At 38.8% G+C, this 25,377-nt stretch overlaps 1 protein-coding gene and 1 long non-coding RNA gene across 2 annotated transcripts in view; one reads left to right on the forward strand and one right to left on the reverse strand.

The window, feature by feature from the left end:
• Positions 1–25,377, reverse strand: part of DDAH1 (dimethylarginine dimethylaminohydrolase 1) — a 134,256-nt gene that overhangs the window by 104,631 nt on the left and 4,248 nt on the right. The window lies entirely within an intron of this gene.
• Positions 1,869–25,264, forward strand: LOC309841802. Its single transcript, XR_014299319.1, has 3 exons — positions 1,869–2,240; positions 16,663–16,911; positions 23,636–25,264. It is a non-coding gene; the product is annotated as an uncharacterized lncRNA (long non-coding RNA).

A 25,377-nucleotide genomic window follows, 5' to 3' on the forward strand; every position in this document is an offset into this window, starting at 1 on the left:
TTTTACTAGCACATAAAATAATGTTTCCTATTACCTCTCAAAGATGTAAGAGGCTTTCAGTATTTAAATTTTATTTTCAGAAAGTGCATTTTCACAAACTTGGAGAAAATATGAAAGATTTTTAAAAATATGCAGTACTGTATTTTATTTTCGAGCACATGAAAGTCATCAAGACAGCCAAAGGAGAAAAATCCTGCTTTGTCCTTACCACCACTGTACTACTCTTCCTAGAAAGGTGAACCCGTCTCTTTCCTGTGCCATCAAAACAGGTGTTTGCCATACCAGAGCTAATACCTTCTATTAATGCCATTCACAAGAAATTAGTATTCCAGAGAACAGGAGAGTGCAGTATATTCAAGTGGGTAACAAAGGTTTGGGCAGACACATCTTGGGAATGCTGTGCTATATCATTAGCAGAAATGATGAGAAAGTGACCACGTATGGGTGGTGATGGGAAAATAGTTGTTATGGCAACAGTGGCAAACGGGAACCTTGGGGAGAGCTGGCTCAGGCACCAGCTGGTGCTGACACTGTTGGGGTTCTGCTGCCTGTGTTGGGAAAGGTGCTGAGTATCTCTCTGGGCTGTACTGTCATTGTGGGTGAACTGATCATCTAGAGAAGTATTATGATGGAGATGCGGAGGGGTGTGGAGTAGGAAAGCTGGAAAGTTCAGGGCCTGGGAGAGCAGGGAAGCTCTCCAGCCATAGAGGGCTATCACTAGTGAGAAGAGAGGCTCTGAGAAGAGGTGAAGGCCACAACTGTGGAGGGACGGATGCTGCTGACAGCTTGTACTTCTTGCACATAAATGCCTAGGGCGAGCCCTATTGCCTGAAGCTGAGACGGGGTAGACCTACTCAAAACAGGCTCATGGTACCATGATAAACAAGTTCACAAATTCTTTGACATTCCTCCAGTAAAAGGTAAAATCTAATTCCCCTTCCCTTGACTATGGGCCAGCCTTAGTGGCCTGCTTCTCATTAAAAAATGGTGGTATTGCGTGATTTTTGAAACTTGATTAGGAAAGTCAATACAGCTTCCATCTGGCTTTCTCCCTCCTGTTCTCTCTCTGACCCTCTTAGGTCTCCTAAGCCACCATATAGGAACCCCTGCAGCTCTGACACCACCACATTGGACAGACCACAAAGAAATCCACAGAGAGGTGGGGAGAGAGGCCTGCGCAGCCTCAGCTGTGGCACTCTCTAGCTATTTGAGTCTCTCCGGTACCAACCGCCAGAACTGTAAATAATTACTTTTTAAGCCCCAATCAGCTGACACCACGCAAAGCAACGACAAGCTATCCCCACAAAGTCCTGCCCAAATTGCAGATTCATGAGCAAATTAAATTCCGTCATTGCTTTAAGCCACTAAGTTTTGGAATAATTTGTTAGGCAGCGTGAAATAACCAGAACAAGGACTGGGATGATGGCAGAAGGTTTTTAAAAGGTCCTTCCCTTTTGAGCTCTGCTGAGCAGCCAAGGATAGGCCAAAATATAACTTCTTATGAGAAGCTAGTGGGGAAGGTAAGTAACAAGTTCTAGAATAGGATGAAAATGAAAAGGGTGGGTTATTTTATTTATTTTTTGGGGGCGGGGGGCTCAACGCCCAGCATGGAGCCCAGTGCAGGGCTTGAACGCATGACCCTGAGATCAAGAATTGAGCTGAGATCAAGTTAGATGCTTAGCCAACTGTGCCACCCAGGCACCCCAAAAAGGATAGGTTTTAGTTTCAAGACAGATCAAATCTGAATCTAAATAACTCCAATCTTCACTAAGTTTGTGATCTTAGTCAAGTTACTTAACTTTAACTTGTCCATCTGGAAAACTATAATAATAGAATGAAATTCATAGAGTTGTTGGAAGGATTAAATGAGCTGACGGCAAGTATATAACGGTAACTGTTATCATCATTAATTAATGGTGACTATTATTATTACTTTTGCAGTTTTCCAAACATTGCATTCAACCATAATTAGCAGTGGTGGAATACTAATGTTCCAGCTGATGCTGGTTACCAATTCATTCTAAACAGACAATTCCACCAATTAACTGAGAATATTCCACTGTGTCCTCTATATTCTCATCATTGTGCCAGAACCACGGAAACTGTAGAAGGTGCAGACTTTCACCCTGGGAAGCCAACAATCTAAACATCCCAGACTGGAGTGGCCAGTTTTGAACAAGTGACTTCAGCTTCCCAAGTGTCAGACGCATTTACGACCTCCAAGTCTTTCTGCCAAAGAGGTACAGTGCTGTGGAAAAGGCTTTTACCACAATCTTTGGCTGCTACAGAGATTTCTTCATATTATACATGTCATGAATATGTAGCAATCAGTGCATTATATAGTATGCTCTTATTTTAACATATCTAATATTAATATATAATTTCTGAAACTACCTGCTCTTTAAAACAAATTTTAATTACCTAATTACTACACATGAAAAGGTGCTTTCTATGTAAAATTTAGAAGCAATTCAACATACAGTTCAATTAATATTCACTGAGTGACTACTAGGACCTAGTATATGCTGGTGAAAATGATTAAACTGAGATTTAAATCTAGTGGAGTCATGTAGCATCTGATAAAAATAAAAAGGTAATTATTTGTTAATGAAGTTTGATAATTAATTTTTCTATTTTAAGTAATATTAACTTTTAAACAATCATTGAAAAGCAAATTCTAGTATTAATGCATAATATTAATAAGACTACAGCATTTTAAATGCATGTGTTCTAAAATGGTTCAGAGAGCAGCCTTTGATATGATGTCTCATAACTACATAGAGATTATACTTTTCTGAAAAAAAATTCAGTTTTAATTAAAGAGCTAGATAATTATCCAGGTTGAAACAAAACAAAAGTTTCATGGGCTTTAAAATTTAGTTTCACATAAATTTTGCCTAACTTATTAAGATTTTTCCTTTTCATTACTTTTGACAGTATTGTATATTGACATCTGATACTTATGAAAAGAAACACAAATATTGTGGATTCAAGATATTTAAATATCTAATACTTTTTTCCTAATCAAGAGTATGCTTTTTTTTTAAAGGCGAAGGGTTTTTTTTTGTTTGTTTTGTGTTTTGTTTTTTTTTTAAATCCTTGAAAATCTGCAATTTTCTTTAGGTCCAAACAACTCCATCATCTTTGGCTATTAGCCTCTTTTTTCTCCAACTTTCCCACATTCCTCTAAAACTGGTGTGCAATACCGAAATTGAACTGTGAGCTTATAAAGGGTTTCAACCAGTGGTGAGCAGCAGTGCACGATCACTATACAGTTCTATGAATTGTCTTCTGGAACTTGGAAGTTTGTTTTTCATCTCTGGCCTTACCCAGTAATACTCTCAATAACTCTTGTCTTTGAAGGGGCTGAAGAATGTTATGTAAAACTATTCAAGCTTCAACTTTTCATAGGTCAGAAATACCCCAGGGCTTTGGTTTTTACTGTAACTTCCTTAGATAAAAACCAGTTTCCTTTTTCCAATCCGGGAAGTGGATGTCTGTAATACAACATAAATTACACAGTTTCTGATTTTACTGTCTAGACACCATCAACCCTGTTAACACTACCTTCTCTGTCGAAAGTCTGGGCAAGGCCCAAAAAAAACTGATGTCCAACTAAGCTCGGAAATATATTCCTTCCAACTAAAGCTGGCAGGACTCTGGTGAGCACATTTGAAGCCAACAAAAAAGCAGGGTTGGAAAATTAAGAATGGTTTAAAAAAAAAAAAAATGGCAAGAACAAAACCCCTTCACAAATTAACAAGGCTCAATGGCATCAAGTACTTGAAGGGTTTCCATCTCCACCTCAACTTCTAAATAAAGCAGAGTATCAGCTTTGCAGATAAATGTAGATGTTTTTATAGTCTTCCTATTCTTAATAGAGGTTCTGCTATCTGACAGATGAGAGAATTAAAGTACATGCTCAAGAGGACAGCTACACTCACATAAATTTTTATAGCTCTCTTCTCTGAGCTCAAAAGTTATCCTACAGTATACACCTGAATATGAGAATTTGGAAAGAAAAGGCAAGAAAGCAGTTGCTTGTTCAGGGATAGAGATTTACAGAACTGTATGAGGACTGCAGATTCATTACTCTTCTTGGATCACCCAACTGCTTTCCTCTGAACCAGCTGAGGAAATGCTATATTATCCTAATAATAATAGGAGTAAAAACAGTAATGACAGCTATCATCCACTGAGCGATTACTATATGTTAGGCACTGTACTAGATGTTTCATATGTACTATCCTCACAACAACACAGCTTTCAACTCTATGACATGTTCGCTACAGAGCAGAAAGGAGATGGTCTGTCTTGAAACAAACATCTAAGGGGGATTATTTTACAAAATTTCAGAAGGTTGATTTTGATGATGTGTTTTTTTTTTTCTTTTTTTTTTTTTAAAGATTTATTTATTTATTTGATAGATAGAGATCACAAGTAGGCAGAGAGGCAGACAGAGAGAGAGGAGGAAGCAGGCTCCCTGCTGAGCAGAGAGCCCAATGCGGGGCTCGATCCCAGGACCCTGGGATCATGACCCGAGCCTAAAGCAGAGGCTTTAACCCACTGAGCCACCCAGGCGCCCCATGATGATGTGTTTCTATATAGCACTTCAACAATAAAAAGACATTTCACATTTAAAAAAAAATTTCATCTGGGGCGCCTGGGTGGCTCAGTGGATTAAGCCTCTGCCTTCAGCTCAGGTCATCATCTCAGGGTCCTGGGATCGAGCCCCGCATCGGGTTCTCTGCTCAGCAGGGAGCCTGTTTCCCCGTCTTTCTCTGCCTGCCTCTCTGCCTGCTTATGATCTCTGTCTGTCAAATAGATAAATAAAATCTTTAAAAAAAAAAAAAAAAAAATTTCATCTTCACCAAAGTTTTAAGCAGCAGGAATCACTATTATCCCTATTTTACATATGAGAAAACCAAAGCTCAGGAAGACTGTGACCAAAGCCACACATTCATAAAGAACAAGTCAAGGGCTTGAACACAGATGCCTTGATTCCAACTCCTGTGTTCCTCCCACTAAACCCACACTGCCACCTATTACATGGCTCCACAGAATGGGTTCCAAAAATATTGCTTATACTAAGCTGTACAGAACGCTGTCTAATCAACACAATGAACATTCATTGAGCACCTACTGTGTACCACCTACTGTGCTCAGGGCTGGAGACTCACAGGTGAAAAAAAGAGAAAGTGGTGATGCAGGAAAGGAGTTTATAGATCAGTGAGAGAGAGCATCATGAAAATAGGTAACTACAAAAAGAGCGTATGTGCTAGCCAAAGTACAGACACCACAGAGTTTGTGACTGCTTCAAGGAAGAAGGAAGATGGGACACCTGTGGGGCTCAGTTGGTTAAGCATCTTTTTGCCCTTAGCTCAGGTCAGGCTCCCTGTTTAGTGGGGAGTCTGCTTCTCCTCCCTCTGCCCGTGATCATGCTTTCTCTCAAACAAATAAATAAATAATCTTTAAAAAAAAAAAAAAAGGTAAAAGATTACTGATTTGTGCAATGTAAGTGCTGTACCCAAAGCCAGATATTTAGGAAGCTTGATATATGTGGCTTTGCAGGCCAAACCATAGGACATCAAATTAGGAGAGATGATTAATGTTAGAAGCAAGTAAGATGCACAAAAGAAAAAAGAGGGTTCTCCTCTTTCCTAAAGGGTGTGTGCTCAGTGAAAAGATGAGGGTTGCTGGGGGGAGGGGGGTTGGGAGAAGGGGGGTGGGATTATGGACATTGGGGAGGGTATATGCTATGGTGAGTGCTGTGAAGTGTATAAACCTGGTGATTCACAGACCTGTACCCCTGGGGATAAAAATACATTATATGTTTATAAAAAATAAAAAATAAAAATAAAAAGATTTTATTTAAAAAAGAAAAAGAAAGAAAAGATCAGGTGACATTTTAAAACCAAACAAATCATTCCAAACAGTTAAATGTCATCTGCAACTCTGACCATTTGTTGCAATGGCAAACCAAAATATTACAGCCCAGCAGAGATGTCTGGAATGTCCAGATGCTTGTTGTCTGATGCATCTCTAATTGGGGCTGGTTAGAGGTTGAGATACCCATGCTGAGTTCTATTGCCCGAGACTTCTCATGAACTTTCCTACTGAAGTGTTTTCAGTTGTTTTTTTTTTAAGGTTTATTTATTTGAGAGAGAGAGAGAGAGAGAGAATGTATGAGAGAAAGAATGTATGAGAGTGGGGGGAGGGGCAAAGGAGGGGGAGTAATAGACCCCACACTGAGCAGGGAGGCCAAAGCAGTGCTTGATGCCAGGACCCCAGGAGCATAACCTGAGCTAGACACGTAATGGACTGAACCACCCAGGCGCCCTGAAATGCTTCCAGAAAGAAGGAAAGCCTGAAAACCGGCCTTGCTCAGTGGTTCATCTCCATTTCAAGTCCTCCTTTTGTTGTATCCTTTGGCAATCTCACATCAAAGACATAAAGGTGGAATTCCCACCTGTTGAGGCCCCATCTCCCCCTCTACATCTCCTTCAAACCTCCCAACACCACCGCCGATTATCTGATTTATAATTTAGCATCATGGAGATGGATTAAGTTTCCCCGTGCAAAGTGAAGATCTCATTTCTAGCCATTTCTTCTCCCTTTTTCTTCCTCCTTCTCGCTTCCCATTTGCTCTTTTCCTTCTCATTCATCACCCTCTTTGCAGCAATAGCTTTTTATGTCTGCGTTTTCACCTGGAGGCAAGAGAAAAGGGTTATAGGATAGGCCATCTTTTATCAGGAGAGAAAAGGAGGCCATCATCACTGAATTTCAAAACTCAAAAGGAAAAAAGACCAGACTGTGGTCTCCTCACCAGAGCTCCCCCGCCCCCACCCCAGTTCAGTGTTCAGATTCACTTATAACAGGAGGTAGCTAGTCATATGTGAGACACCAACCACTGCCTGTCTGTTTATATTCTGGAATCTGTCCTGTTCACAGACTCTGCCGCTCTAAGCAAACCTACAATGATCTTTCTGAAACACAGCTGAATGAACCGATACTGGGGGCCTGACACAAATCTAGCCTATTCACAGGCTGGCCAACTACCTATGACTTGGTTGCCTGGCTCAAAAACTTAGTATGGGCCCATGAGACTCCCCATTTGGGAGTTGGAAACAGAGAAAATGCAAGTCTGAGTCACATTGATATGGTAAGTTAGGGAGATACGAGGTAAATTCTGGACCACAAGGAAACTGAAGTTATTTAGAAACAGAGTAAGAGAAAGCAGATCCACAGAGAAAAAGGAGCATGAGGAAAAAAGAGATTCCATGCTCCAAATGATTTTCTGGTTTCCGTTTGAATATATTCTTACAATTTCCTTCTTTTTCTTGCAGCAGACATGGATAGGTCTTGCTGTTTTGCCACAATCTACAATAATCTGACTAGAATGCAAAATCATTGACCTAGTAATATGATTGCTAGTCTTAGCCTGGAGGTAGATCTGATAGCTCCCTATCTAGTTCCAAAACTTGCCAAAAATTCAAATTCAGTTACCAGGAATTGTAGGCTTAGTCAGTCTGAGTTATGCAAAATGTCAACCAGAAGTTACACTGGCCCTTGCTGTCTGAATTTTGACAGGCTAATCCTCAATGGAAACATTGGAAAGATTTCTCTTCTGCAAAACTATTTTCTTCCTTCACAGTCAATCATCAAAACAAGTCAGCTCTGACCCTGTATTTATCACTTTCTCTAACCAAGGAAGTCATGGAGACCTTGTGCTGTGCTGTGTTCAGCAGTAAATATCAACCAATTATGACTGAGAGCCAGAATCTTCATCATCCTTTCTTGTGAGAACATCAAGATCTGTTAGTTTGAAGTTGTTACCCTGGATCATCAATCAGAGTTCATGTTTTTAGCATTGCTAATCTTGCTTTTTAATTCTCTTCATCACCTCTTTTCTAAAAGATAAAGAATGTCAGGAATTATTAAGAATGAGGCATTCTGAGGATCTGGTTTATTTCAGAGTTCTACAAAGGATTCACTTCCTCCTCACACCACCCACCTTTGTTTACAAGTGAATATCTGTTGCTCTCCTCAGAGCCAATATTCACATGAAAAACATCTACATAAATGAGTGGTGTCATAATCTGAAAAAATGTGCTGTGCATCAACAGTGGCTCTAAGTTCCCACTATGGTTCAGGACACTCCAATGACTCAAATGACCTTTCTGCTAAAGGATCTGCATCACTTCCTTTGTTCTAGTTTTGCACTATATGGAATTACAATAATGTGAATAATTTTTCTTCCACAGAAAACAACAAAAAACACAGGAAATCTACAAAAACAGTTTGGACAATGGAGATAATCACACTTTAATCTGCTTAATTAAATACATTAAGATCACTTTTCTACCAGCAAATACCATTTTACTAAATCATGCTAAAGTCAGTTTAGTCAGGGCTCCAAGAACAGATTGATTTATTGAACTGAGTCAGAAAAGTAGCATTTAATTGATAGTTAATTATTACAGGAGGTAGGAAGGGAGAAGGAAAATTAAGGATATGCTCAAGTCAAGTCACTTTATTCCACACTTTCCAATAGGTTGAACCTAACAGATACTTTAAAACATAAGAAGATGTGTTGGATTTGAGGTCTAGTCAGCAGAATTGTCCACCAGAGAATTGTCAACCAGGGATGGTTCTAACTGTGGGCAGAAGGAAGAAGAGTCAGAATTGGCAGTGACGTTAGCAACTCCAGAAAAAGAGAACCGGCTGATAGGTCCACCCCAGCATACAGCAGGCTAGTGTTTGGCCTGACATTTACCAGGCAGATATATGAGAAGGCTGGCACAACATGGGACCAGACGGTTTGGCCGTAAGCTTAAGGAAGTCTCCCATTCAGGACACTAGAGGTCAGTCTTGAGGTCTTTCATTGGAGATCCAGACAGGTAATCAGCAAGATCAAGATACAAATGCAGTCAATGGAACCAGGGTACAACTTGAGTATCTGAAACGTTACCAAGGGTCGTGTCAGAACAAGGCCAACAAGAGAAATGATGAAGCTGACCTACTACAACTGACTATTGACTATTGACTAAATTCTAAACTCCTCTGCTAATAGACGGATTGCCCCAAGAGCTGGGAACAGGATAAAGGCAGCTGATGAGAAGGATGGGTTTAAAGTGCTAGCATATAGTAAATGCATGATAAACGATATTATGCTCTTGTTTGTTGTAGGGGAGAGAATTAACCAGAAGAAGGTAGGCTGCCCTATAAGGGGGTCTATCCAGGCACACTGAGACAGGTAGGTAGAAATCCAAACAGGTAGACAGAATGAATATCCAGAACATGTGGTAGCAGAAACAAGGGGGAGGTGAGGTTGAGGGTTTAGGAAAGAGGTGTGGTGGTGGTGGAGAGATAAACATTGCGGGGTCCAGAAGTCAGAGCAGACTAGAGATAAGTCCCCATGGGGCTAGAGTACAGGGGCTGGACTCCAGTCCTCTATAGAAGGGAAAAAGAATATTCATAAGAAAATCAGAGCTGTCCAAAGAGGATCAACAGTGTGAGAAAAGTATTCATTTTCTTGAATATGGTCCCAAGAACAAAACTAAAGAGAGAAGAAGGGTAAGGAGCCAATGGCTTATGCAAGCCATCACAGAAGTTAAGTGTCTTAGTTACAAGGTTAAGGGATGCTGGAACCTAAAGCCAGGCCTGTCATCCTACCTTCCCTCCTCTAAGGTACAAGGACAGTAAGATACAGACATGCTTCTAGGTCTATCAGGGCTCCCTCAGCCAAAACTCAGGGGTACAAGAATTAGACAAGTTTGCAGCTCACCTGTGTTACGGCTTGTATTATCGTTTATACTGTTGGCCGGGGGTCTATGTTACCAAATGAGACACATACAGAGTTAGGGTAACATCTATGTCAAAAATAGTGACAATCTACTTCTTTCATGTATTACTCACATAATTTTTCCTTTGATTTGGCTCCGGGAAGGCTGAGCAACAGTTAGTGTGGGTGTATGGATGGAATTAACCCTTGTCTTTTACTCAGAGAGCCAGGGGAGTTTCCTTCCTTGAGTTGGAACCATCCCAGGATTCCTGTTCGGACTCTTACTCAGCATGTCCTTCTGTGTTTATAAGTTAAGGTCAAGGTTCTCCATGGGTTGCTTAACTATTTGGCAAGGAACCCTGCCAACAATACCAAGCCCAAACTAAATGCACGGCTGAAGATGCTGGCCAGCATATCTGTGATTCTCCTTGTATGGAAGGTTTTTGGGCTGGCCTCATGGACGAGGGGTAGAGAGATGGGTAGCTGCTGAGCTGAAACCATGTTTTCAAAAAGAGAAGCCTTTGTCTCTCATTCTTCTCAGTTTCCTCATTAATGGATTGGACAGCTGCCCTTTGGGGGCATCAAGCCTGTGAATTTGGTGTTTGCACTGATAGCGTCTTGCTAACCCAAATTCTCTAATGGATGGCATGGCTTTTTGTGCCTTTTCTGTGGTTCCGTGGCTGAATGCCTAGGTCTTGGCTAGACCTTGGCTAAACCTAGGTCTTGGCCTAGACCAGGCTGTCCATCTCAGTTCTACTTAGTAACTACTTAACCTTAAACAAGTGGTGTAACCTCTCCTCTGTTTCTCTGTTTGTAAAATGAGGGGGACTATATGGCTGAGATGAAGTAGGGTAAACAAAACAGCAAACACAGTACCAAATAAGTGGTAGTCACATGTGCTCTTGAAGCCTACCTAGCTCCCAAAGTCTTTTATAGGATGCATATTCTGATATAATTAGTCTCCTGGCTCTAACTAGAGGGCTCTCCCCAGAAGTCCCATAAAATAGCTAATCTTTTAACATGCAGCAAAAAGTTAGCCACACTCAGTGCCACTGCTGTAGATCCTACTTTCATAGGTCTGACAGCCAACTGAGCTAGGCCACAGTACTCTAAGAGCTGGTTCTAAGACCTCTACAGAGGATGGTGGAACTGGGGACCCATCTCTAGGTATTGTGATGTTATGAGAGGGAAGGTTGTGGATCAAGTCCTATAGGTGCTGAGTTTACAGTTCACAGGTATCCACTTTGTAATACCCACAACCCTGATCTTATAGTGTACCTTCATATTCTTTCTTTCTTTCTTTCTTTTTTTTTTTTTTCATTTAAACCTCAACACAATAGAGGCTGACCAAGAACAACATTATCCTTAGTTTATAGATGGGAATCCTGAAGTCCACAGCAATCATCTGCCAGCCCTGAGCTACAATGCTTATAAGTAAAGATTTTAAGCCTTCCTAGTCCAGGTCCCCCTTGATGCCAACCTACCTCTTTAATGCCTGTGGGGGTATCTCTGGTAATATCATATTAGACCAGTTATTTATCATTTGATCAATGAACATTTACTGCCTACTGTTTAATAAGATGTCTACCTAAGAACTGATACTCAGGGTCTTTTCCAGCAAAGGTCTCTTATTTTTAAAACCTTATGAATAATTTTCTTCCTTTGCAGCCCTTACTATTTTTAAATATGCATATATTTGTAATTGTTTATTTTATGTTTGTCTCCCTAGTTAGACTCCCCAATTCGGCTTCATTGGGACAGCCATCATACTTGTTTATCAGTTTTACATACAGCAGGCACTCAATAATAATTACATGAATAGAAGTCACATTTTCTTTTCTTACAGAATGACAAAACTGTACCCAAAATTTATTTCCCCAACTTCACCTTGCTAGTAAGTAGTAGATCTGCATCTTTAGAGTTGACTGAAGCCTTAAAAGCAACCTCTATTCTCAAAGGGTTGTCAAAGCTTAGTGGTCACAGTACAAGTGACAATGGTCAGATCTCATCAGTTAGAGACATCTTCAAAAAAAGCCCATTATCCTAGTTCATAAATAATAATGTTGCTATTACCATTATGTACAATCCTTCATTGGCCATAACAATGTTACGTACGGTGTCATCATATTTGTATAAGTCATCACAGTACTCAGAATACTTATCTTCAACATCCTTGGGAATCAGGAAGAAAGATATTTTACTGGAAATTAAAACTTGTGAGTTGTCCACTATTATATAACTGACAAGTGAAACTAAGACTCAATTCCAAGTATAATTTTACCTTGCAATGTAAGAATTTTTAAAGTTCTTAAAGAAAAAAGAAGGCTCAAATAAGTAAAATTAGAAATGGGAGAGAAGAAGCAATAATTGATACAATAGAAATACAAAAAATTATAAGACTATTTTAAAAAATTATATGCCATCAAATTAGACAACCTAGCAGAGATTCATAAATCTATAGAAACGTCCAATCTTCTAAAACTGAGTTAGAAATAGAAAGTGTGAACATATCAATTAGTAGTAACAAAATTAAATTTGTAATTAAAAAAACTCCCAAGAAACAGAAGTCCAGGACCAGAAGGATTCACAAACATCTAAAGAAGAGTTAATACCAATTTTCCTCTATTCCAAAAAAATGGAACAGGAAAGAAAGCTTCTAAATGCATTCAATGAGGCCAGCATTATCCTGATACCAAAACCAGATAAAGATTCTACACAAAAAGAAAACTACAGGCCAATATTCCTGAAGAACGTGGATGTAAGACCCTCAAGAAAATATTAAGAAATCACACTCAGCAATACATTAAAAATATTATTTGCCATGACCATATGGGTGTTATTCCAGGGATGCCAAGAAGGTTGAATATTTGCAAGTCAATCAACATAGTACATCAACAAAATGAGGAATAATAATCACATGATCATCTCAAGAGATGCAGATAAAGCATCTGACAAAATTCAACGTCAATTCATTATAAAAGCTCTCAAAAAGTGGTGGATTTAGAGGAAACATACTCCAACATAATTAAGGCCATACATGAAAAACCCACAGATAACATCATGCTCAATGGTGAAAAACTGAGAGCTTTTCCTCGAAGATCAGGAACAAGATAAAGATGTCCACTCTCACCACCTTTATTCAACACAGTAATGGAAGTTCTAGCCTCAGCAATCAGACAGGAAAAAGAAACAAAAAAACGTCCAAATTGATAAGGAAGAGTTTAAATTGTCACTATTTACAACTGATGTGATAATATACATAGAAAACCCTAAAGACTCCATGAAAAAACTATTCAAATTAATACGTGAATTGAGTAAAGTTGCAGGAGACAAAATTAATGCACAGAAATTGGTTATATTTCTATATACTAATAACCAAGTAGCAGAAAGACAAATTAAGACAATTCCATTTACAATGGTAACAAAAAGAATAAAATATCTATGAATAAATTTAACCAATGAGGTTAAAACACTATAAAACACTGATGAAGGGCATTGCAGATGACACAAATGGAAAGATATTTCATGCACATGGACCAGAAAAATTAATACTGTTAAAATGGTCATGCTATCCAAAGCAGTCTACTGACTCAGTGAAATCCCTCTCAAAACACTAATGGCATTTTTCACAGAACTAGAATAATCCTAAAATTTTCATGGACCACAAAGTTGCCAAATAGCCAAGGCAAACTTGAGAAAGATGAACAAAGTTGCAGGTATCACAATCCCAGATTTTAAGATCTAATACAAAGCTGTAGTATTCAAAACAGTATGGTATTGGCACAAAAATAGACATATAGACAATGGAACAGAAAACAGAGCCCAGAATTAAGCCTATGATTGTATGGTCAATTAATCTATTAAAAAAAAAGAGGAAAGAAAATTCAATGGTGAAAAGACAGTCTCTTCAAAAAGTGGTGCTGGGAAAAGTGCGCAGCTACATAAAAAAAAATAAATAAAACTGGACCACTTTCTTACATCATACACAAAAATAAACTCAACATGAATTAAAGATCTAAATGCAAGACCTGAGACCATAAAAACTCCTAGAAGAAAACATAGGCAATAATTTCTTCAACATAAGCCTTAAAAATATTTTTATAGCTATGTCTCCTGTGGTAAGGGAAACAAAAGCAAAAATAAACTATTGGAGCTACGCCAAAATAAAAGGTTTTATACAGCAAAGGAAACCATCAACAACAACAAAAAAGGAACCTACTGAATGGGAAAAGATATTTGCAAATTATATATCTGATTAGGGATTAATATCCAAAATATAAAGAACTTACACAAATCAACACCATAAAAATAAATTATTTGATTAAAAAAATGTGCAGAGGACCTGAGCAGACATTATCCCAAAGAAGGCATACAGATGGCCAACAGATACATGAAAAGATGCTCAACATCACTAATCAGGGAAATGCATATCAAAACCACAATGAGGTATTTCCTTATGCTTGTCAGAATAGTAGACGAAAAAGTACCAAAAAATAACAATTATTGACAGGGATGTGGAGAAAAAGGAACCCTTGTTGCATAGTTGGTAGGAACGTAAATTGGTGCAGGCACTGTAAAAAGTAGTATGGAGGTTCTCAAAAAATTAAAAATAGAATTACCATACAATCTTGTAAGTCCACTACTGCCTATTTACCCAAAGAGAATGAAAATGCTAATTCAAAAAGATGTACGCCCTCTTATGTTTATGGCAGGTTTACAACAGCCAAGACATAGAAGCAATCCAAGTGCCTTCAACAGATAGATAAAAAAAGATGTATGGTGTGTACATATATATGTACATACATATATATGCATAGATATATGTACACACACATATATAATGGAATATTATTCTGCCATAAAAAGAAGGAGATCTTGCCATTTATGAGACCGTAGATGGTCCCAGAGGGTATTATGTTAAGTGAAATAAGTCAGACAAAGACAAATACATTATTTCGCTTATATGTAGCATCTAAAAAACCAAACCAAACCAAACCAAAACAAACAAAAAAACCCTCAAAGCAGATAGAGACCATAAATGCAGAGAACAAACTGATGGTTTCCAGAAAGGGGAGAGTGCAGAGAGACGGCAAAATGGGCAAAAGGGAGTGGGAGATACAGGCTTCCACTTAAGGAGTGCCAGGGATAATTGTGTCTTATGCACAGTGACTGCAAAGGGATTCTCTTGACTATATTCTATTCTATTTGAATAGAATTCTATTGGAATATAGTCAAGAGAATCACAACACTATATGGTGAGAGATGGTGCTATACTGGTAGTGAGCATTGCATAACATAGATTAGTTGAATCACTATGTTATACACGGGACACTAATGTAACATTGTGTACAACTATACTAAAATACAAATAATAACAATTTTGTAATCATGTTATAGTGAGACTACACGTACTGTGGTGAGCACTGTGTAATGCATAGAATTTGTTGATTGATTATGTTGTATTACCTAAAATTAATATAATATTGTATGTTAACTATACTTCAATAAAAATGGTAATAATAAATAAAAAGATGAATAAAACAAAAAATTTAAAGTTCTTAAAGTAAACATACTTAATGTATAAACATATTAAAAATATGAATTCAAATCTAAATACTCATAAATGACTGGCTCAAGATCAAATGGTAAATTTAAAGGCAGAGATTCTCTAAGTACTCATTTGCTTAGAAGATCAGAGGATGAAAAACAATTACAGAAAGAACATCATCTTTTGATTCAGTTGAGGATGACTTGCTCCTAACAAAATGACGTGGAGCGAAAGCCAGGGTCCCCACGGGACTTGCTTGTATAGCAGCACACACAGGTGCTGGGGGACTGGCCCAGGTGCCCATTGAGGATCAAGCAGAGGTTCTAATGGTCTTCCCAGCCTCCTGGCATGTTTCGGTAGAGCCAGCAGAAGGGCACAAAAATACAAGAGCCAGCGATCCCAATTCCTAAGCAAAGTCTTAACATCTGGAAAGGCTACAGGCAGCATGCCGGAAGCTGAAGAGATGGAGCTCTTTAGCTTCCGGGGTAAGAAGTAGGAAGAGAGGGGCGCCTGGGTGGCTCAGTGGGTTAAGCCGCTGCCTTCGGCTCAGGTCATGATCTCAGGGTCCTGGGATCGAGTCCCGCATCGGGCTCTCTGCTCAGCAGGGAGCCTGCTTCCTCCTCTCTCTATGCCTGCCTCTCTGCCTACTTGTGATCTCTCTCTGTCAAATAAATAAATAAAATCTTAAAAAAAAAAAAAAAAAGAAGTAGGAAGAGAAAAAACAGTCTCAACCTTATGGGCTGGAATGACTGCTCTCTAGAAATACAACAAACAGGTAACAACAGAAAAGGAGGGATTGAGCACTGAAGGAAGAGCTACTTTGTGCAAAGTACAACTCAGCACTTTAACATGTTAATGAATCTAGGCACATAACAAACTTACAGATGCTCAAAACCACCCCCATTGTTACAGATGTTGAAACTGAAGTTCCCCTTGCTCAACAAGCTACTTGTTACTCAGCTAATAAGCCGGGGAACCATAATTTGCATTCCTAGCTGTCCTTTTCCGCTCTTGAAGGCAATGGAAAGGAAGAGAAAGCACAGCTCAAGGAATGTCCCAGGAATCGGTCTGCCTCCTGAGGTAGTTTAAAAGCGTGTCTCTGCAGGTACCAGACTTGGTGTGAGAGGTGTGCATCCTGGGAACAACAATGCTCGAGCACCTGAGATGACCCAGCACCTCAAGTGATGATGGATTTAGGGAGTGGGGCAAGCTGAAGATGCACGTGGGCAGATTAGTGGGGAGCAGGGGAAAGGAGAGTCAGTGGGAAAGAGGCTGGGGTCAACAAAACATAAAAACGTACCGGGCTCTAATGTGGCCCTTTTCATAACAGGTATGCCGTCTGAGTACCTGCTATCCTGCCCTATCACAACACATCATCATAATTTGATTTACGAATGAAGATGTCATGTCTAAGTGTATGGAAACACTCTAAACCATTTTTGTGATGGAGTCCTTGATATCTGAAAATACCTACTTCTGAAAAGAACCCCAAACTTGCCACCTATGGTGTGTTTCTTCTCTTCCTTTCCATCTCCTACATTTCGCTGCATTGAGACAAGTGGTTCCACCTTCCTACCAGGTAATAAAATGAGACGAACTGCCTATTTGCTCAATGAAAATCAGTGGCTCTGACACATGTCAAAATTCTATTGTTGGGGCACCTGGGTGGCTCAGTGGGTTAAAGCCTCTGCCTTCGGCTCAGGTCATGATCCCAGGGTCCTGGGATCGAGCCCCACATCGGGCTCCCTGCTCAGCAGTGAGCCTGCTTCCCCCTCTCACTCTCTGCCTGCCTCTCTGCCTACTTGTGATTTCTCTGTCTGTCAAATAAATAAATAAAATCTTTTTAAAAAAATTCTATTGTTGCTGCAAACAGAAAGAGTATCAATAAAAGCTAATGTTAGTACTTGGTTAAGTTTTATCTTGGTTTCCTAGGTAAGCAGATTTCAATAGCAATGACCTCCAGCCAGAAATACACCTTATGTCACAATCCACAACACACAAGGGAACTGTATGTACGTGTATAAAGGAAACAATACTTGGCTGTCTTATGGGTCATGCATGTGCTCTGACATTTTCAATTCCAGTTCATTTACTCAAGAGTGTGAACAAAAAGTAGAGGGACCCACTAGGTGAACTTTATGATTTACTTCTGAGTTGAAACTTGTAATTTGAAAATCACTATCCAGACCAGAATATGAGGAAAGATTCATGGTGTTATGAGAACTCCTCAACAGAAGGAAAGTAAAGAAGGGTAAGAAAGCTCCAGGGACTGCATACATTCCTTCTCCTCCACTGACAGCTCCAAAAAAGGGTGAAATCAAGAGGAAGGAAAGGTGATACGAAGTTGATTACAAGCTGAAAGAGCCCAGTGAAAAAGCAGAATTCATTCAAAAAAATATTTCTCCTGGCTAGTGGTCCACCAAAATGATGTAACTCGAGAATCCCTCTAATTAGTTTTGATGATCTTCATTACTACCAAACATTATGCACAAGAAAGGCTTTGTTAGAAAACTGATTTTATCCAAACTTGATGCTGAGTGTATATAAACTGTGTGTGTGTGTGTTTAAAACAGTCCAAGGGACAGTAGCTGTTGCATTTGTAGAATTTCCAGTCATTAGGCTGACCTCAGGGCAGGCGAGTGTTTCAGGGAGCGTGAATCGAATCATAATTGAAACCTCAGCCGTGCTGAGGCCAGTGGGCTATATCTTGTATGTTTTTCTGCACTTACTTTCAAAAAAATCTTCTAGCCCAAATCCCTACTCCTTCTCTCCCTCATGGAGAAGCTCCTCTCTGGGGACTAGTTTAGAAGCAATATTCGTTCTCAGTTTTCTTGCAAACCACTCAGAGGCTTCAGTTATCCAGCTCAGTGCTCACAAAGAAAAATGTTGTCATGGACATGACAAATGCATTACCCATTTTTTTCCTCATGTAGTATAGCTCCGAGATGCACAATTCCAAATGCCTTTCCTACAAACACACAATTTCTCCAGTCATGGCCACACTGTTTGCCTCTATAATTATTCTCTTACCAAAATCTTCAAAGCACTGCTTTAGAGGGAGACAAAAGAGCAGGTGTGAGACAGTACACTCCACTCTTAGTACTAGGATGCTCAGCTGTGCAAAGGGGGGTTACCACTGAAAATCAGATACGGTTTCCCTGTAATCACAGACTAACTTTTTACTAACCAGTCAAATACACTTTGTTAGAATGAACCCCAACCTATATGTTAGTTCAAATGATTCATACTTAGTGTGAGTACTAACAGTAACAAATATTGCTAAAATGGGTTACTTGGGGAAGAAAATTAAATTTCCTTTGAGCATTCGTCTGTAAAGGCTGGATTTACACCTATTTAGTGTTGCAGAGTGTGAAGAAAAAATGGTGAAACCAGTGATTTTCAAGGTCTCTTCTAGGCCTTTAGGCAGTGGTCTGAGAATGGCATGGACATTATAATTATGTTCTAGGACATTCTGTGTTTTGACATATTCTGGGGTTCTTTGAAGAAAAAAAGAAGTGTCCTGAATTTCCATTTCCAAATGCAACGGGACTCCTAACATTGGACACTGAGGCTTCCTGGGATCCTTGCCGATCTCAGCTTCCATCTGGAAGTTGCTGGTAAGAAAATGTAGGCGTCAACACCCCTGGATGCAGTTAGCTCAGTGGTTCAGTTCTTACTGCTACCACATTTTCTACTTGCAAAAAAATGAAAAAGATGCCAGTTCAGATGGAAACTATGCTTGCCTGTCTTAATGTAACCTTCCCTCAACTGGTATAGAATGTCACCGAAGGAGAGGTAGAATCAGCTTCTAGCAAATTGTGGAGTTGACAGTCTTTCTCCTCCTCATGTTCCTCCATTAGGCTTCGCTTCCTGCCCCTGATGGACATGGTTTCCAATTAGCCAGAAGGTCCGATTTCCAACCTAGGCAAATGGAAATCAAGCATGACTTGATACACATAGAGAAACAGTTAGGATTTTGGCCAGGATTCCCAGATCCCAATTGGACAACAGGCATAGTCCTCCAGAATTTTTAAAAAGAGGCTGAGAGGTGCAATCCAATTCAAAGGAGACACAGTGGGTTTTCACATTTTTTTTTTTTTTTTGGCAGTGACCTATAGTAAGAAACACATTTTATATAGCTAATTAGTATACATAGAAACACAAATGTATACAAATGAAAAAAAGTTTCATGACACCATCTTACCATGTTGCAGTACACTCTGACATTTTCTATTGATCCTGTTACAGTAAAAATAAATGGGCTGGTCATGACCCACTAAATTGATTTCATGACCCTTCTGTGGTAGGTGAAGAACAGCAGTTTAAAAACATGCACACACACAACTGTACAAAAAGCCTTGTCTTGAAGCTGTGCTCTATTCATTGCTAAACTATTCACATATTTGGGGTGGCCTGGGAAAGCCTGGAGACTAGGGGAGGCCTAAAGCTTTGGAGATGTTTAGTTTGAGAATAACATAAAAATGAAGAAAGCAGCACCCTTTGTGACGAGGGTCTCTCTGTCTCCCAATACTGTATTTTTTGCAGAAAGGAGAACTGGAAAACCTGGGCCCCGATGAAGGACTCAGAGGGTATAAAGAAAGAAGAATACCAAAAGCAAAAATAAAATGGTTTAAGTACCTCAAAATAAAGCACTAGATTTAAATTTCTCCACATAAAGCTCTGGAATTGGAAAATATGTTTATATCATAGTGGCCTAAAATATGACCCAAAGCCAAACCATAGTTATGTTATTCTTTCTTTGCAAAATGAGGGTTCCCTATGACCCCCCAAAAATATAATTAAAAGAATAAAGTAGATGTGTTTTTTCCATTATCTTTTAACCATACCAAGAGCATTAAATTAGCTAATTTCAGCTCTTTGAATAATTTCAGACAAAAAAAAAAAAAAAACGTCTAAGTTTACCACAAACACATATCCAAACCTTAAAAATAATTACATCAGTATCTTACTGTTAACAATCTTAAACTGTACATAGCTAACTACAGAAAGGCTACATTTAAATGGGTATCCTTTTTTTTTTTTTTTTCTTATTCAGAAAAATAACTATGAAGTTTTGGAAGACAAAAGTCGAAATTTTGAAAACAAAACCCAAATTTTAGCACCAGGAATGGAAATCAACACATATGCATAGAGGGTTTGTAAGAAAGAACTACCATGGGCAAGTCAAGACTTTTAGTTCTAACAAAAAACACAACTGACATATTTCACATTCATTCACATTATATACTCCACATTCATTCACTTTCCATTTCTTCAAACCATTGATTCACATTTACCACAGAAACAACTGGCAGACACTGAAAGTCATGTGATGATAGACAGTACGTGGGTCTAGGTATGTTACACTCTCCCAGTGGCTCTTATCTAAGTTTTCTAAATAAAAAATTACTTAAATATGCTATAAATGGTTGCATGAGCTGAGCTTTTGAAATAGAGTTGGGAAATTCAGCTTTATCTCATAATGGATTATCATAACCAAGGCATGATGTCATAGGATTGGTTAGTTACGGAGGACAAGGATGTGTCAAGTTGAATAAAAGCCAGTATTTTGGGACGTCTGGGTGGCTCAGTGGGTTAAAGCCCCTGCCTTCAGCTCAGGTCATGATCTCAGGGTCCTGGGATGGAGCCCTGCATCGGGCTCTCTGCTCAGCAGGGAGCCTGCTTCCCTCTCTCTCTCTCTGTGTCTCTCTGTGCCTGCCTCTCTGCCTACTTGTGATCTCTGTCTGTCAAATAAATAAATAAAAATCTTTAAAAAAAAAAAAAAGCCAGTATTCTTTATTCTCTAAACCCTAATCCCATCTCACAAACCTAAGTTATCATCGTTGCCCATCATTTTTTCCACATCTCCTTATCCTTTTTTTCCCCCTACCCTTTACGTCCTATCCCAACATGACCTGAGGCCCAGAAAGAAAACACAGCATCTCCAAGTTGGAAAGAATATTAGATATTCCTACCACTGCAAAAAATCAAAACCAGTATCCCCCGCTCCTAGAATAGTGTGATACCCCTACCATGTTGCCTTTTGCAGTATATTTTACCTATGAGTACAGATGGATGCTTACTTTAGGCTGCATTTGATTTATATTAGTGTGAGATTCACTAATGTCTACTGCAAAGCTGGAAAGATTTGTGAATAAAAACACATTTTGACAGCAAAGAGGAAATAATTTTCTCTTACTGGCCACTGACGTGGATAATGTTATATATAACTATATACTATGGGATGCCAGGTTTACCTGATACATCCTAATGTGACAAATTTGGGACCAAAGAGGAAAAATTACTCCCCTACCAAATGGCATTCTAGCAACCTCAAGAAATAAGTCTCGGTCTTGGAGTGCACAATTAGGAGTAGGCTGTGATAAGGGGTCAAATCGCTGCAGGCCCCGAACAGGAAGTACAGCTAAGGATGTAGCTCTCTTGGTGAACCTGGAACTAGGGAACAAAATCTCAGAGTTCTGAGAGGGCACAGGCAGGCTTTTTTCAATGCTGTATCCTCCTCAATGTTAATGAAATTACTTTTACTGGACTATCACCCTTATCCTACCTCATAGTGCTCGCTGTCTCTGGAAGGCTGCCTCTCTTCCTTTCCTGGTTACTTCTAGCTCCATATTCTCTTCTTCTGAGAGGTCCTGATGTGGGTCAGACACTCTGCATGGAGCTTCCATAACATTAGACAGAACCCTGTTGTGAAACCAGTCCCCTTTGTCTGCAAGCATTTGCCACCAGTTTGCCTCCCTAGTGAACTGTGAGATCCTGAGAGCAGCAGTGTTATCTAATTCAGCTATATCTCCCTAGCACCAAACATTGGGTCTGGCATCTAGTAGACAGTTGCTGAATGAACATATAGCACCTATATGTCTCCCTAGCACCAAACATTGGCATCTAGTAGACAGTTGCTGAATGAACAAACTTATAGGAGTGATACAGCTAGTATTCCTTTACCTTCTAAAGTACAGTCATTTTTAATATAATCATGGCACTCATAATTAGTACCATAAGCAAATTAGAAAATTTTAGTACTTCTTAAACAAAACAAGAACAAAGAAATCAAGGCAAAATATCTTTAATAAAGGCAAAGTTCGGTTTAATTAATTAAACATATTCAAATCAAGCAAAATGTTGATGTATTCCTATTCACAATAATGAAAATTTACCCATATAAACTCATCCAGTTGCAAAAGCAGCTTAAAAGTTGTATTCTCTTTAATTTGCTAACATAAACTAAGTCAGGTTTGCCCACATTGATTTGTTGGGCAAAATTAAGCCAACCCTGTAATAACATGTACTTTCATCTTTGTACTCTGCTGAGCTGTTTTCTCCAGTCATACTTGTTTAGATGACCTAAACATTCAGAAACAGGAGTCTAAAGTCTGGTTATTTATTCTCTCCATGTGATGCTACTCCTCCTTTAGCACTCAGCTTCAGGAAGACAATGTACATCATTAAATTGTTTGACAATGATTACATGCACACATTTTTAAATGGGATTTGTTGTTTGAGATTATTCCTGCTTGTCCATTTGGATGAAAAGTACCTACTTATGAAATGAGCCTGAGGACACTAACAGATTTAATACCTAATATCAGTTTAGGGAAAACAATACAAGTTAACTTCAAAGGTCAGAGGAACATTTTGATAGAACATGGGGGACTTAGCTTTGGTAAATAAACATTTATTGACTATCTGGGATGAGCAACTCACTGTGCTCTGCATAAGAGATGAATGAAACTTTTCTTTCATTAAAATTTCATTTATTTTACCTTTAATCATGATATCCCTTGAGTAGGGTAATGAACTCTACAATGTGTCCAAGTCTCCAGGTAGAAAATGAGGCTTTCTCAAGTGATTACAGATGTTAATAGTGAATGCCCATGAAATAAACAACAACCAGCACTCATTTTTTAAACATGCATCTCCAAATTCATACTGAGAGTCATAAGAGGCCATGAATAATTTATGTATGATTCAAAAGCAATAGAAGGTAAATCTTTGTTCAAAAGTCTTAAGTAGATTTTTCTGTGTTGTGGCTTATATTAATGGATGGACACCTACCATTACTGTAATAAAACCAATTTTGAGGAAATCTGAGCTCAACAAAAATTTAAATACATGCAAAAGCTATTTTCCACCATATCTGAATTATAAGGATCCATCTCTGCCTTCTTAGTCTTATAATGATTCTCTAATGATCCTAGGAATCTCTGCAGAAAGCTCATTTTCAGCTAATAGTATCTAATAGAAGTCACTCCCTACTCATCACTATGTTCTTTATTTTCAAGGCTTTCAAGATCAACTGCATGGGAATAGATTGCATTATTTGTAGATGCACTCCAGTTTCCAAGACACATCAATTTCCAAACAATTTTTGCCAAGGCCAAGTGGAGTCAAAAAGCAACATCCTGAAAGGGAGCAGTTGTTCTAACCAGTTGGAGGTGACGATTTATCAAGAGCCGCTGCGTGTAAAGAGCCTCCAGCACATTTACTTTTCATCTTGGTGAGAGTAAGAGTAAGTTCTAATTATGGCTTAGGGCAGTTTTCTCACCTGATGTTAAAAAGAAATTTGAGAAAATGTATGCATTTTAAAAAGCAATCATCCAGTCTGGTGGTAAAGAAGATACAATTCCACACAAATTGTGCCTACATAATTCTGGGGTTTCATGTAAATGATCACATTATTATTATTTAACTAAAATGAAAACAATCTACTCTCATTTATGAGAGGAGGGAAGTAAAACTTTTACCTCGTTAATATCAACTGAGATTTGCATATTGCTGGCTGCATAAAAAAAGGATTTTTTATTGTTATTTTGTATTGATTTAATGTTCTGTTATTATTAACCAGAACTGGCTACAAGCACATCAAGGAAAAATGAACTTCACATTTTCATGAAGACCTCAGTTCTGTCACTTATTAGCTGTCTGTTTTTGGACAACTTACTTAATTCTGGTTACCTTAGCCTCAGTTTCCTTCTTTTAAATAGAGTTGATAATAGTATCATGTTTTACAATTCACACACACACACACACACACACACACACATGGCACATGTTAGCTAGTGATTAGACATAGTCTTGATGTTCACCTTGCTCTGGGATCATCAAGGTTATACTTTTAGCCTAACCAAAGAATAAACCCAGGGCCAAAATATATAGGTCCAAACAGTAAAGTGCCCTAACAAAAGGGGAATTTCTATCTAAATAGGTTTGTTCATGCCTTCCATTTATGCCTCCATGTCCCTACCCAATGTCCAATTCCACTTTTTGGATTTGTTGCCGTGTGCTATGTGCATTGCCTTCTTCCTCAAGAAGCCCCTAAAAATATAAACGGTCCAGGAAAGGATAATTAAGGCCATTATCACCTTGTGAGAGTGAGTTTGTGTGTTTTTACTCCTGGACAGAATATCCCACATACTAATCCTTGGTACCTGGGAAAGGATAAAATGAATCTGAAAGAGGGGCAAAAGGGCACAGGATATACTTTACAATTTTGCTTGAGTAACCTTCACCAGTTAATCATTACGTACTAAAAACCTTCTGTAAGGAAAATCAGGAAAATGTTATTCGTAGCGGCCTCTAAGGAAGGAAGTGGGTAAGTCAAGTACAAGAGCAGGGAAACTTACTTGCACTGCCTATCTATTCTCTTGTACCTTCTGAATTTGGTGCTGCAGAAATGTATAACCCATCCAAAAATTTTAATTTTTTTAAACCCAATCCTTTTACATTCTGTCACTTGTCTTACTTTAGCTCTTAAGTATTTGTTTACAGGATGCTGCCATTTATAAGTTGATTTTTTTCTTCTAAAATCAAGCTGAATTCGTTTAAAATACGACTGGTTCTCTTTTTTTAAAATTATGTTATGTTAGTCACCATACAGTACATCACTATGACTGGTTCTCAAAGCTAATTTGTCTGTCTTCGTGAAGACAGAGTTATGAGACAATTAACATTATTTGCTGACTCTCTACACGCAGTTTTCTTCACTAAAACTTAAGCGTCCTGCAGACAGCACCTGCAGTTTACT

Source organism: Mustela nivalis (genome assembly GCF_964662115.1).
Source record: "Mustela nivalis genome assembly, chromosome: 10".
NCBI lineage: Eukaryota > Metazoa > Chordata > Mammalia > Carnivora > Mustelidae > Mustela > Mustela nivalis.